This window comes from Nerophis ophidion, linkage group LG18, assembly GCF_033978795.1.
Source record: "Nerophis ophidion isolate RoL-2023_Sa linkage group LG18, RoL_Noph_v1.0, whole genome shotgun sequence".
Lineage (NCBI taxonomy): Eukaryota > Metazoa > Chordata > Actinopteri > Syngnathiformes > Syngnathidae > Nerophis > Nerophis ophidion.
Genome location: NC_084628.1, coordinates 20506763 through 20519643, shown reverse-complemented (window position 1 = coordinate 20519643; position 12881 = coordinate 20506763). Strand labels below are relative to the sequence as shown.

At 39.4% G+C, this 12881-nt stretch overlaps 1 protein-coding gene across 3 annotated transcripts in view; it reads left to right on the top strand.

Moving 5' to 3' along the window:
- The first annotated feature begins 465 nt into the window (after positions 1 to 465).
- The window catches only part of slc8a2b (solute carrier family 8 member 2b), a 235872-nt gene continuing 223456 nt past the window's right edge, over positions 466 to 12881 (top strand). For 2 of the 3 annotated variants that reach the window (XM_061877530.1, XM_061877531.1), the window contains exon 1: positions 466 to 600. The gene's annotated coding sequence lies outside the window, so the exon portion shown is untranslated. The remainder of the gene's footprint in view (positions 601 to 12881) is intronic. The other variant, XM_061877532.1, reaches the window with a different exon arrangement.

Here is a 12881-nt window from a genome sequence, read left to right as displayed (position 1 = left end):
TTCGGGAGAACATCCTCACAGTAACACAACATAAACGCAACACAACAAATACCCATAATCCTTTGTATCCGTGACACCGCCAGAATCTATTTTGCGCCCCCACCCCCGGACTCCGGGGATGAGACCGCAAACCGCGCATCTCTACCGTATTGGCATGTGTTGCAATGTTAATATTTCATCATTGCTATATAAACTATCAGACTGCGTGGTCGGTAGTAGTGAGTAGTAGGCCTTTAATGTTTGCTTCCTTAACCCCTAGATTCCTTCTCCTCATCCTTCTTTCCGTCCTTTCCTTCCCTGTCGCCTTAATGTTCTCCCATCCTTCCTTCCTTCCCTTGCCTCCTTCCATGTCTCCTTCACTCTTCAAACAAGAGTCCTCTCCTCTTCCTGCGTTCTCTCGAAGACACGCCCCCTGGCACCGTGCGCGTGCCCATGCGTGTGTGCGCGCGCGAGCGTGTACGCAGCGAGTAAAAGGCGAGAGAGAGGGAGGGGCGGGGGAGGATGCTGGCGGACCGAGGCGGGACATCTCAGCATCCTCAGTCCTCCCGCACGTCTCGTCGAGTGCACATGCGCCATCTTCACCGCCACCGTCAGCGAAAGGTAAGAACAGTTGATCTGCCTTCCGTTACGGTTCATCACGGGCTCGTGCCGGGCCGTGTCCGTCACGTGGCGTGAGCTGTGGCCGCCAGCAACATGTCGCTATGTCGGCAGGAAGAAGCTTCCAGAAGGAACTCGCTCGTTCCGTCCGTGGTCGCTCAAAAGTTCTCTCGGGGTGACTAAAACAAAACCGCGATGTGAGGCGTGCGCGCACACTCGTTTGCGTCAAAGTTCCCGAGACGTCCGCTTTTGTAGTGACATGTGCTGCTCATTAGCATATTAGCATATCATTATTACCATACTATATCACGTGTAGTAAGTTCATTAACTTTAATTTACTACACCTGACTTTAGACACCAATCATATTGACGGCGTGGCACAGTGGAAGAGTGGCCGTGCGCAACCCGAGGGTCCCTGGTTCAAATCCCACCTAGTACCAACCTCGTCACGTCCGTTGTGTCCTGAGCAAGACACTTCACCCTTGCTCCTGATGGGTGCTGGTTGGCGCCTTGCATGGCAGCTCCCTCCATCAGTGCGTGAATGTGTGTGTGAATGGGTAAATGTGGAAGTAGTGTCAAAGCGCTTTGAGTACCTTGAAGGTAGAAAAGCGCTATACAAGTACAACCCATTTATTTATTTATTTATTATTTCTTTCATTTCGACACACTTGACTTTTACACTCTCGTACAGCGGTTCTCAACCTTTTTTTTTCACTGTGAACATTTTTTTTAAATTCAAGTACCCCCTAATCAGAGCAAAGCATTTTTAGTTGAAAAAAAAAACAAAACAGATAAAGAAGTAAAATACAGCACTATGTCATCAGTTTCTGATTTATTAAATTGTATAACAGTGAAAAAATTGCTCATTTGTAGTGGTCTTTCTTGAACTATTTGGAAAAAAAGATATAAAAATAAACAAAACTTGTTGAAAAATAAACAAGTGATTCAATTATAAATGAAGATTTCTACACATAGAAGTAATCATTAATTTAAAGGCCTACTGAAATGAGATTTTCTTATTTCAACGGGGATAGCAGGTCCATTCTATGTGTCATACTTGATCATTTCGCGATATTGCCATATTTTTGCTGAAAGGATTTAGTAGAGAACATCCACGATAAAGTTCCCAACTTTCGGTGTTAAGAGAAAAGCCCTGCCTCTACTGGAAGTCGCAGACGATGACGTCACACGTGTGGGGGCTCCTCACATATTCACATTGTTTTTAATGGGAGCTTCCAGTGAAAAGTGCTATTCGGACCGAGAAAACGACAATTTCCCAATTTATTTGAGCGAGGTAGAAAGATTTGTGTTTGAGGATATTGATAGCGACGGACTAGAAAAAAAAAAAAAGATAATAAAAATAAGTAAAAAAAAAATAAAAACGCGATTGCATTGGGACATTTTTAGAGACATTTACTAGGATAATTCTGGGAAATCCCTTATCTTTCTATTGTGTTGCTCGTGTTTTAGTGAGTTAAATAGTACCTGATAGTCGGAGGTGTACGTCCACGGGTGTCTTGACGCCAATGTCTCGGGGGAGTCGACGGCAGCTTTATGGACGGCACAAGCTCAGCTTTTCTCCGGTAAGAAGCGACTTTTTAACACAATTTTCTCACCGAAACCTGAAATTCTGTCGGGATTCATGTTTGCTTGACCGCGCTCTGATCCATAGTAAAGTTTCAGCTCCGGGAATTTTAAACAAGGAATCACCGTGTGTTTGTGTGGCTAGAGGCTAAAGCTTCTCAACTCCATCTTTCTACTTTGACTTCTCCAATATTAATTGAACAAATTGCAAAAGATTCAGCAACACAGATCTCCAAAATAATGTATGATTATGCGGTTAAAGCAGACGACTTTTAGCTGTGTGTGTGTGCAGCACTCATATTTCCTTAAAACCTGTGACGTCTTGCGTTACACAACGTTTTCAAGACGAAACTCCCGGGAAATTTAAAATTGTAATTTAGTAAACTAAAAAGGCCGTATTGGCATGTGTTGCGATGTTAATATTTCATCATTGATATATAAACTATTAAAGGCCTACTGAAACCCACTACTACCCACCACGCAGTCTGATGGTTTATATCAATCAATCAATCAATCAATGATTATTTATATAGCCCTAAATCACTAGTGTCTCAAAGGGCTGCACAAACCACAACACAAACCACAACGACATCCTCGGTAGAGCCCACATAAGGGCAAGGAAAACTCACACCCAGTGGGACGTCAGTGACAATGATGACTATGAGAAACCTTGGAGAGGACCGCATATGTGAGCAAGCCCCCCTCCCTCTAGGGCAGTGGTTCTTAAACTGGGTTTGATCAAACCCTAGGGGTTCGGTGAGTCGGCCTCAGGGGTTCGGCAGAGGTCAAAACACACCCGACTCATCGTCTCAATAAAAACTTCTACGTATCGGCGTATTACGGATACGGTAACAGCAGACGTCACACTGATTTGCAGGTGTGTAATTTGTTGTGAGTTTATACAGTCTAGAGTGAGTTTAGTGTCGGTTTTGTTCTTTGAACAAGGTGATGTTTATGAACGTTTCATTTTGTGGACCAGTAAAAAAACATGGTAACACTTTAGTATGGGAGACACATTCACCATTAATTAGTTGCTTATTAACATGCAAATTAGTAACATACTGGCTCTTAACTAGTCATTATTAAGTACTTATTAATGCCTTATTCGGCATGGCCTCATTATAACCCTAACCCTAACCAAATACCTCCAAATTAAGTCTTTGTTACTTAGAATATGTTCCCCCTAGTGTCCAAAAACCTCTAAATTAAGTCTTTGTTACTTCGAATATGTTCTCCATACTAAAGTGTTACCAAAAACACATAACTTTGTCTTGAATTAAAAAAAATAAACATTTTATTTTTCACTAAGAAGGGTTTGGTGAATGCGCATATGAAACTAATGGGGTGCGGTACCTCCAACAAAGTTAAGAACCACTGCTCTAGGGGAACCGAAATCAATGATGAAATATTATAATTGCAACACAAGGCAATACAGCCTTCTTAGTTTACTAAATTGCAATTTTAAATTTCCCGCGAAGTGTCGTGTTGAAAACGTCGCGGTATGATGACTCGTATATATGATGACGCGTGCGTTTTACGTCTCGGGTTGTAGCGGACATTATTTTCCAGCCCGATCCAAGCTATAAGTGGTCTGCTTTTTTAATCGCATAATCAAACAGTATTCTGGACATCTGTGTTGCTGAATCTTTTGCAATGTGTTCAATTAATAAGGGAGAAGTCAAAGTAGAAAAATGGAGGTGGGAAGCTTTTAGCCTTTACCCTCACAAACACACAGTTTTTTCTTGTTTAAAATTCCTGAAGACGAAACTTTACTATGGATCAGAGCGGTCAAGCGAACATGGATTCCGACCAAATGTCAACCGGCAGTTTTCGGTGAGAAAGTTGGTAATAAGTCAGCTCTTACCGGAGACATCAGCGGAGCTTCCGTCTTGCTGCAGCTGCGTGACTTCCCTCAGAGACTCTGGGTCAACACACCCGTGGCCACACCCTTCCGACTTTCAGGTACTTTATAATCTCACTAAAAGACTAGTAACACAATAAGCAGATAAGGGATTTTCCAGAATTATCCTAGTAAATGTGTCTAACAACATCTGAACCGCTCCCACTGCCCTCGCCTTTTTTTTTCTTTCTAGTCCTTCACTCTAAATATCGTCATCCACAAAGCTTTTTTTATTAGCGACCAAAAGTTGCGAACTTTATCGTCAATGTTCTCTACTAAATTCTTCCAGCAAAAATATGGCAATAACGCGAAATGATCAAGTATGACACATAGAATGGACCTGCTATCCCCGTTTAAATAAGAAAATCTCATTTCAGTAGGCCTTTAAAGTGCCCTCTTTGAGGATTGTAATAGAGATGCATCTGGATTCGTGCACTTAATTGTAAACATTTTTCCACAAAAAAATAAATCTTTAACATCAATATTTATGGAACATGTCCACAAAAAATCTAGCTGTCAACATTGAATATTGCATTGTTGTATTTGTCTTTCACAGTTTATGAACTTACAGTCATATTTTGTTGAAGTAGTATTCAATAAATATATTTATAAAGGATTTTTTAATTGTTGGTATTTTTTGAATATTAAAAAAAAAATCTCACGTACCTCTTGGCATACCTTCAAGTACCCCCAGGGGTACGCGTACCCCCATTTGAAAACCACTGCTCTAGTAGGCACCACAACTTCTCACTCCATTCCAAACCGGCACAGCACTCTTGTCATATAGAGCAGTGTGTTTCAACCTTTTTTAAGCCAAGGCACATTTTTTTCATATAAAAAAAAAACAGAGGCACACCACCAGCAGAAATAGTTAAAAAAATGAGACTCCATCAGGTTGTCGTGCCTTATTTTGAGTTTGTTGTTGTTTCCTGTGTGTAGTGCTTTAGTTCCTGTCTTGTGCTGTTATTTTGGTGAGCCTTCCTGTTTTGTTGGTTGCTTCACGCCTTCCTTTGAGTGTCATTGCCCGCACCTGATTGGTTTTGGCAAACAAGACTATTTAAGTTGGGCATATGCTATCCTTCTTTGTGGGGACATTGTTGATTGCCATGTCATGTACGGATGTGCTTTGTGGACGCCGTTTTTCCTCCACACGCCGTAAGTTTTTGCTGTCGTCGAGCATTCTGTTTTTGTTGACTTTGTAGCCAGTCCAGTTTTACCAGTCCAGTCCAGTGGGGCGGTATAGCTCGGTTGGTAGAGTGGCCGTGCCAGCAACTTGAGGGTTGCAGGTTCGATTCCCGCTTCCGCCATCCTAGTCACTGCCGTTGTGTCCTTGGGCAAGACACTTTACCCACGTGCTCCCAGTGCCACCCACACTGGTTTAAATGTAACTTAGATATTGGGTTTCACTATGTAAAGCGCTTTGAGTCACTAGAGAAAAGCGCTATATAAATATAATTCACTTCACTTCACTTCACTTTTGTTTTGCATAGCCATCCCTATGCTTCAGTGCCTTTTCCTAGCGGGACTTGCCTTTTGTCCATTTTTGTTTTAAGCGTTACATACCTTTTTACCTGCACACTGTCTGCCGCTGTGCTCTGCAAAGCAATGAACTACCTGCTGCCACCTACTGATATGGAGTATTACAATATTACCCTGCCAAGCTTTACACAGCACATCATGATTATTGATTTGCAAAAAATATTTTTTGGACCAATTAGGTGAAGTTGTATACTTTCCCACGGTACACCAGACAATATCTCACAGCGCACAAGTGTGCCGCGGCACAGTGGTTGAAAATCACAGCTATAGAGGATCTCTGAACAGCGTTTTTGCAGTTGGTCTTCAAAAACAGGATCTTTGACTCGTGTGTTTACATTAAATTCCTTAAAAAAGTGGTCCTGTCATTAGAAATTATTTGCCAGTGTTTTGGGGATAAATGACGAAAAACAGCAGAGTGCTATTGTTTTATAAGGAACTAAAAAACTCCTGTCATAAAGAAGATGTTGAAAAGTGTTTTTGCTGTAGATTACTAAAAAGAAAGACGCATATTTTTTTACCTAGTGTTTTGTGGTGAATCCCTAAAACAGCAAAAGAAAAAAACGTAGTTTTTTGTGGTATATTCCTGAAAAAAAAAAAAAATCTGCTATTTTAAGAACCTCCGACTAGTGTTTTTTGCTGTATATTCCTAAAAATTGCAGAACACACTTGTCATGTAGAGTATCATAGACTATTGTTTTTGCTGTAGATTCCTAAAAATTCCAGAAAACAGTTGTCATACAGAGTATCATAGTCTACTGTTTTTGCTGTAGATTCCTAAAAATCGTAGAAAACATTTTTCATATAGATTATCGACCACTGTTTTTGCTGTAGATTCCTAAAAATCGTAGAAAACATTTTTCATATAGATTATCGACCACTGTTTTTGCTGTAGATTCCTAAAAATAGCAGAAAACACTTGTCATATAGAGTATTGTAAACTACTGTTTTTGCAGTAGATTCCTAAAAAACACTTTTCATACAGATTATCGTAGACTACTGTTTTTGCAGTATATTCCTAAAACTTGAAAAAAACACTTGTTGTATAGAGTATTGTAAACTACTGTTTTTGCAGTAGATTCCTAAAAAAATCAGAAAACACTTGTCATAGATTTTCCTAGACTACTGTTTTTGCTGTAGATTCCTAAAAATAGCAGAAAACACTTGTCGTATAGAGTATCTTAAACAACTGTTTTTGCAGTAGATTCCTAAAAACTGCAGATAACACTTTTCATACAGATTATCGTAGACTACTGTTTTTGCTGTAGATTCCTAAAAATTTAAGTTTTTTTTTTATATAGATTATCGTAGGCTACTGTTTTTCCTGTAGACTCCTAAAAATAGCAGAAAACACTTGTCATATAGAGTATCGTAAACTACTGTTTTTGCAGTAGATTCCTAAAAATGGCAGAAAACACTTGTCATACAGATTTTCGTAGACTACTGTTTTTGCTGTAGATTCCTAAAAATAGTGGAAAACACTTGTCATATGGATTATCATAGACTACTGTTTTTGCTGTAGATTCCTAAAATAGTAGAAAACACTTGTCATATTGCGTATCATAGACTACTGTTTTTGCTGTAGATTTCTAAATTTGCGGAAAACACTTGTCATATAGCATATTGTAGACTACTGTTTTAGCAGTAGATTTCTAAAAAAGCAACAACAAAAAAGCAAATAGAAGATCTTTCACTAGTATTTTGCCGTAGATTCCTAAAAACGGCAACAAAAAAACCCTCCTGTCATATAGATGACCTTTTTAACTAGATTTTTGGTAGATTCCTAAAAATGAAAGCCCTACTATTTAATGATCTTTCACAATTGGATATGCGGTAGATTCCTAAAAACTGTTGAAAACACCCGTCATAAAAAATATATTTGATCCTGTTTTTGCTGCAGATTCCTGAAAACAACTACCGTCATACAGAGGATCTTTGAATAGTGTTTACAGGATATTCCTAAGAACAGCAAAGTGCTAAGGTTATTTACTATAGAGGTTCTTCTACGACTGTTTTTGTTGCAGATTCCTGAAAAACAGAAAACAACTAATTTGGCTTTTGTAGTAGATTCCAACAGAAAACATTGTCATGTGAAAGCTTTGACTGTTTTTTTCTGTAGATCCGTAGCAACATCTGTCTTTTATTACAGTAAATTCCCAACAACAGCCAAGCGCTCCTGTCCAACTCGAGGATCTTTGACAAGCGTGTTTAGGGTAGATTTCTTTCTTATAGGAGATCTTTGTTTGAATGTAGGACATTATGGTTTTATTCATAACTGTATTTAAGGTATTTTTATATGAATGTTGTGGTTTTGTATTGACATTGTAAACACAACAAGAAATGTGAATTATATTTAGTGAATTATATTTATATAGCATGTTTTCTCTAGTGACTCAAAGCGCTTTACATAGTGAAACCCAATATCTAATTTTTACATTCAAACCAGTGTGGGTGGCACTGGGAGCAGGTGGGTAAAGTGTCATGCCCAAGGACACAACGGCAGTGACTAGGATGGCTGAAGCGGGGATCGAACCTGCAACCCTCAAGTTGCTGGCACGGTCGCTCTACCAACCGAGCTATACCGCCCCACATAGAAAAGTCTGGCCCAGGGCCCTTAGCTTTCTTAAAAACATGATGCTGGCTGAGCCTTAAAGGATCAAACAAGTTGAATGCTGCTCCAACATAGAATAGTATAGGTCCTCGGGTTCGAGTCCACACCAGACCCCACATTACACCACTGGACTGAAAGGCTGCTGTGTGACAGAGCGGCCCATGAAGACTAAATATTTACATTCACATAACATGACACTTACATATAAAAATTTACAGACATTCTATGTGCATACACAATACACACACATATAGACACTTACATAGAGACACTTATATGCATTTACAGACACACACATACAGACACTTACATACATACATACATACAGTACACACTAACATACACACACTTACATACAAACACATACATAAACACGCTTATATTTTGACACTTACATCCACACACTTACATGTGGACACTTACATACAGACATTTACATATAAACACTTGCATACATACACACACTTACATCCACACACTTACCTTTGGACACTTACATACATACATACACACACACGCACTTACATTTGGACACTTACATACATACACACATTTACATACAGACACTTAGACACATACATACACTTAACTTAATGTGCATAACAATACTTTGTGTGCATAACACATATACATACTTACATATATACACTTAGATAGGGACACTTATAATCACTTACATAGAGACACTTACATACACACACTTACATACAAACATTGACCTACATACACTTACAGACACGTACATATAGACACTTACATACACATACAAACACACACGCCCTTACATACATACACTTGCATACACATGTTTACATACACACACTTACATACCGATACCTACATACACATACTTACATATACACACTGACATACAAACACTTAAATACCGACACTTACATACACACACTAACATACCGATACTTCCATACATACATACACACACTTACATACACGGTGCCGGTACCAAACTATTGGTTTCGGGACAACCCTAACACTTACGCACGCACGCACGCACGCACGCACGCACGCACGCACACACACACACACACACACACACACTTACATACATACACTTACATACATACACTTACATATATACACTTTAATTTACAGACTTACATACGTATGGTGTTCTTGGGATGCAACTCAGTATTCTTCTTCCTCCAAACACGACGAGTTTAGTTTATACCAAAATGGATACATGGATGATACAGCAGAGGATTGGGAGAATGTCATGTGGTCAGATGAAACCAAAATATAACTTTTTGGTATAAACTCAACTCGTCTTGTTTGGAGGCAGACGAATACTGAGTTGCATCCCAAGAACACCATAACTACTGTGAAGCATGGGGGTGGAAACATCATGCTTTGGGGCTGTTTTTCTGCTAAGGGGACAGGACTATTGATTTGTGTCAAGGAAAGAATGAATGGGGCCATGTATCGTGAGATTTTGAGCCAAAACCTCCTTCCATCAGTGAGCGCTTTGAACGGTTGACCAGATACTTATTTTCCACCATAATTTTTACAAATAAATTCTTTAAAATTTCTTCAATGTGAATTCCTGGATTTTTTTTTTCACATTCTGTCTCTCACAGTTGAAGTGTACCTATGAAGATCTCTGTCATCATTTTAAGTGGGAGAACTTGCACAATTGGTGGCTGACTTAATTCTTTTTTAATCCACTGTACATACACTTACATTTACACACTTACATACACTTACTTATAGACACAGACAAATGCACTTGCATTTACACACTCACGTACTTGCACTTACAGATATACACTTACATTTAACAACTTACATACACCTACTTATAGACACAGACACATGCGCTTACAGATACACACTTCCATACGCCTACATTTACACAGTTACATGTACACACTTCCATACACTTACTTATAGACACAGACACATGCACTTACATTTACACACTTACATACCTGAACTTACATATATATACACTTACATTTACACACTTACATACCTGCACTTACATATACATACACCTACATTTACACACTTACATACACCTACTTATGGACACAGACACATGCACTTACATTTACACACTTACATACACCTACTTATAGACACATGCACTTACATTTACACACTTACATACCTGAACTTACATATATATACACTTACATTTACACACTTACATACCTGCACTTACATATACATACACCTACATTTACACACTTACATACACTACTTATGGACACAGACACATGCACTTACATTTACACACTTACATACACCTACTTATAGACACATGCACTTACATTTACACACCTGCATACACCTACTTATAGACACAGACACATGCACTTACATTTACACACTTACATACACCTACCTATAGACATAGACACAGACACATGCACTTACATTTACACACTTAAATACACCTGCTTATAGACACAGACAAATGCACTTACATTTACACACTTCCATACATCTACATTTACACACTTCCATACACTTACTTATAGACACAGACATATGCACTTACATTTACAAACTTACATACCTGCACTTACATATGTATACACTTACATTTACACACTTCCATACATCTACATTTACACACTTACATGTACACACTTCCATACACTTACTTATAGACACAGACATATGCACTTACATTTACAAACTTACATACCTGCACTTACATATGTATACACTTACATTTACACACTTCCATACATCTACATTTACACACTTACATGTACACACTTCCATACACTTACTTATAGACACAGATATATGCACTTACATTTACAAACTTACATACCTGCACTTACATATGTATACACTTACATTTACACACTTCCATACATCTACATTTACACACTTACATCTACACACTTCCATACACTTACCTATAGACACATGCACTTACATTTACAAACTTACATACCTGCACTTACATATGTATACACTTACATTTACACACTTACATACACCTACTTATAGACACAGACACATGCACTTACATTTACACACTTACATACCTGCACTTACATATGTATACACTTACATTTACACACTTACATACACCTACTTATAGACACAGACACATGCACTTACATTTACACACTTACATACCTGCACTTACATATATATATAAACTCACATTTACACACTTACATACACCTACTTATAGACACAGACCCATGCACTTGCTTTTACACACTTATACACCTACTTATAGACACAAACACATGCACTTACATTTACACACTTACATACCTGCACTTACATATATATAAACTTACATTTACACACTTACATACACCTACTTATAGACACAGACACATGCACTTACATTTACACACTTACATACACCTACTTATAGACACAGACACATTGACTTACATTTACACACTTCCATACACATGGGAAAAGCCTTATCACTGCAGCTGTAGCCACCCTAAACAGCAGGCCCGGCTGACCTGTTTGACAAGCCTGTAAATGTGTTGGTCATGAATGATGTCTTTTTGTTATTTTTGTTTTTGATGTGTATTGTCTATTGTTTAAATGTAATGCAGTGAAAATGAATTTCTCCAACGTGGACCAGTATATCTAAATCTAACCTACTTATAGGCACAGACACATGCACTTACATTTACACACTTACATACACTTACAAACTCCCAAACACCTACATTTGCACTCTTCCATACACCTACATATAGAAACATACACACGCCTGTATACCGACACTTACATTCACACTTACTTACATATAACATGTAGTGCACATGCATGAGTTTAGTGAAGAGTTAAACGTTGACTATAATCCATTCTGAATCATCTATACTGGAGAAGAGAAAGTGAGGTTTTCTTCTTCTTCTCCTTCTTCTTTTTCTTCTTCTTTTTGGGTGCAGCAGGGCTTCCCTTCACAGGCTGCTCCCCCTCCCCCTTCTTCCCTGCTCTCTGCAGCTTTCCGGGGGCTTCCCTTGTTTTCTTCCTCAGCCCGCTCCTCCTCCCTTCATCCATCACTCTGTCACTCGCCTCTCCTCCCTCATCCTCACCTTTGTGGCTACAAGAAGGAGCATGTTAATGAAGTCTGCTGCGGTGACTGATGACTTATCATATGTGCTTATGCAGCCTTTTTGTGCGACTCATTCATTATGTTCCTTCCTTCCTTCCTGCATCAAATCCTCACTCCTCCCATCTTTCACTCCATCCTGTCGTCTTCTCTGGCTGCATCCTCCAGCATGGTTCCCTGTTGGCTCCTCACACACGCTAAGCCAAGAATGAAAACCCGTCTACTGTGCTTACCTTCATCACCCTCCTCCCTTCCTAACGACCCCCCCTTGCCTCCTCATCGTCTCCTAACAACACCTTCCTCCGCCATCCTCCTCACCCTCTGATTGCTCTGCTGGGATTCCTTCAGGACTGTTTCCACTCGCCGACGCTCGTCCGCAGCCCGCGTTCTCACTTTTTAATTACGCTAATGATTGGGCTGATTGTGTCGGGGCGAAGTTGCGACTGCTCCTGCCATCGGAGACGAGGGGATTGATTATTTCCGGCAGAGAAGCTGAAAGGCGTGCAGACAAGTGGGTGATGGACAAGGAGGGGGATAAAAGAGTCAGGAGGAGGGAGGAGAATGAAGATGGAACATGGATCAGTGGAAAA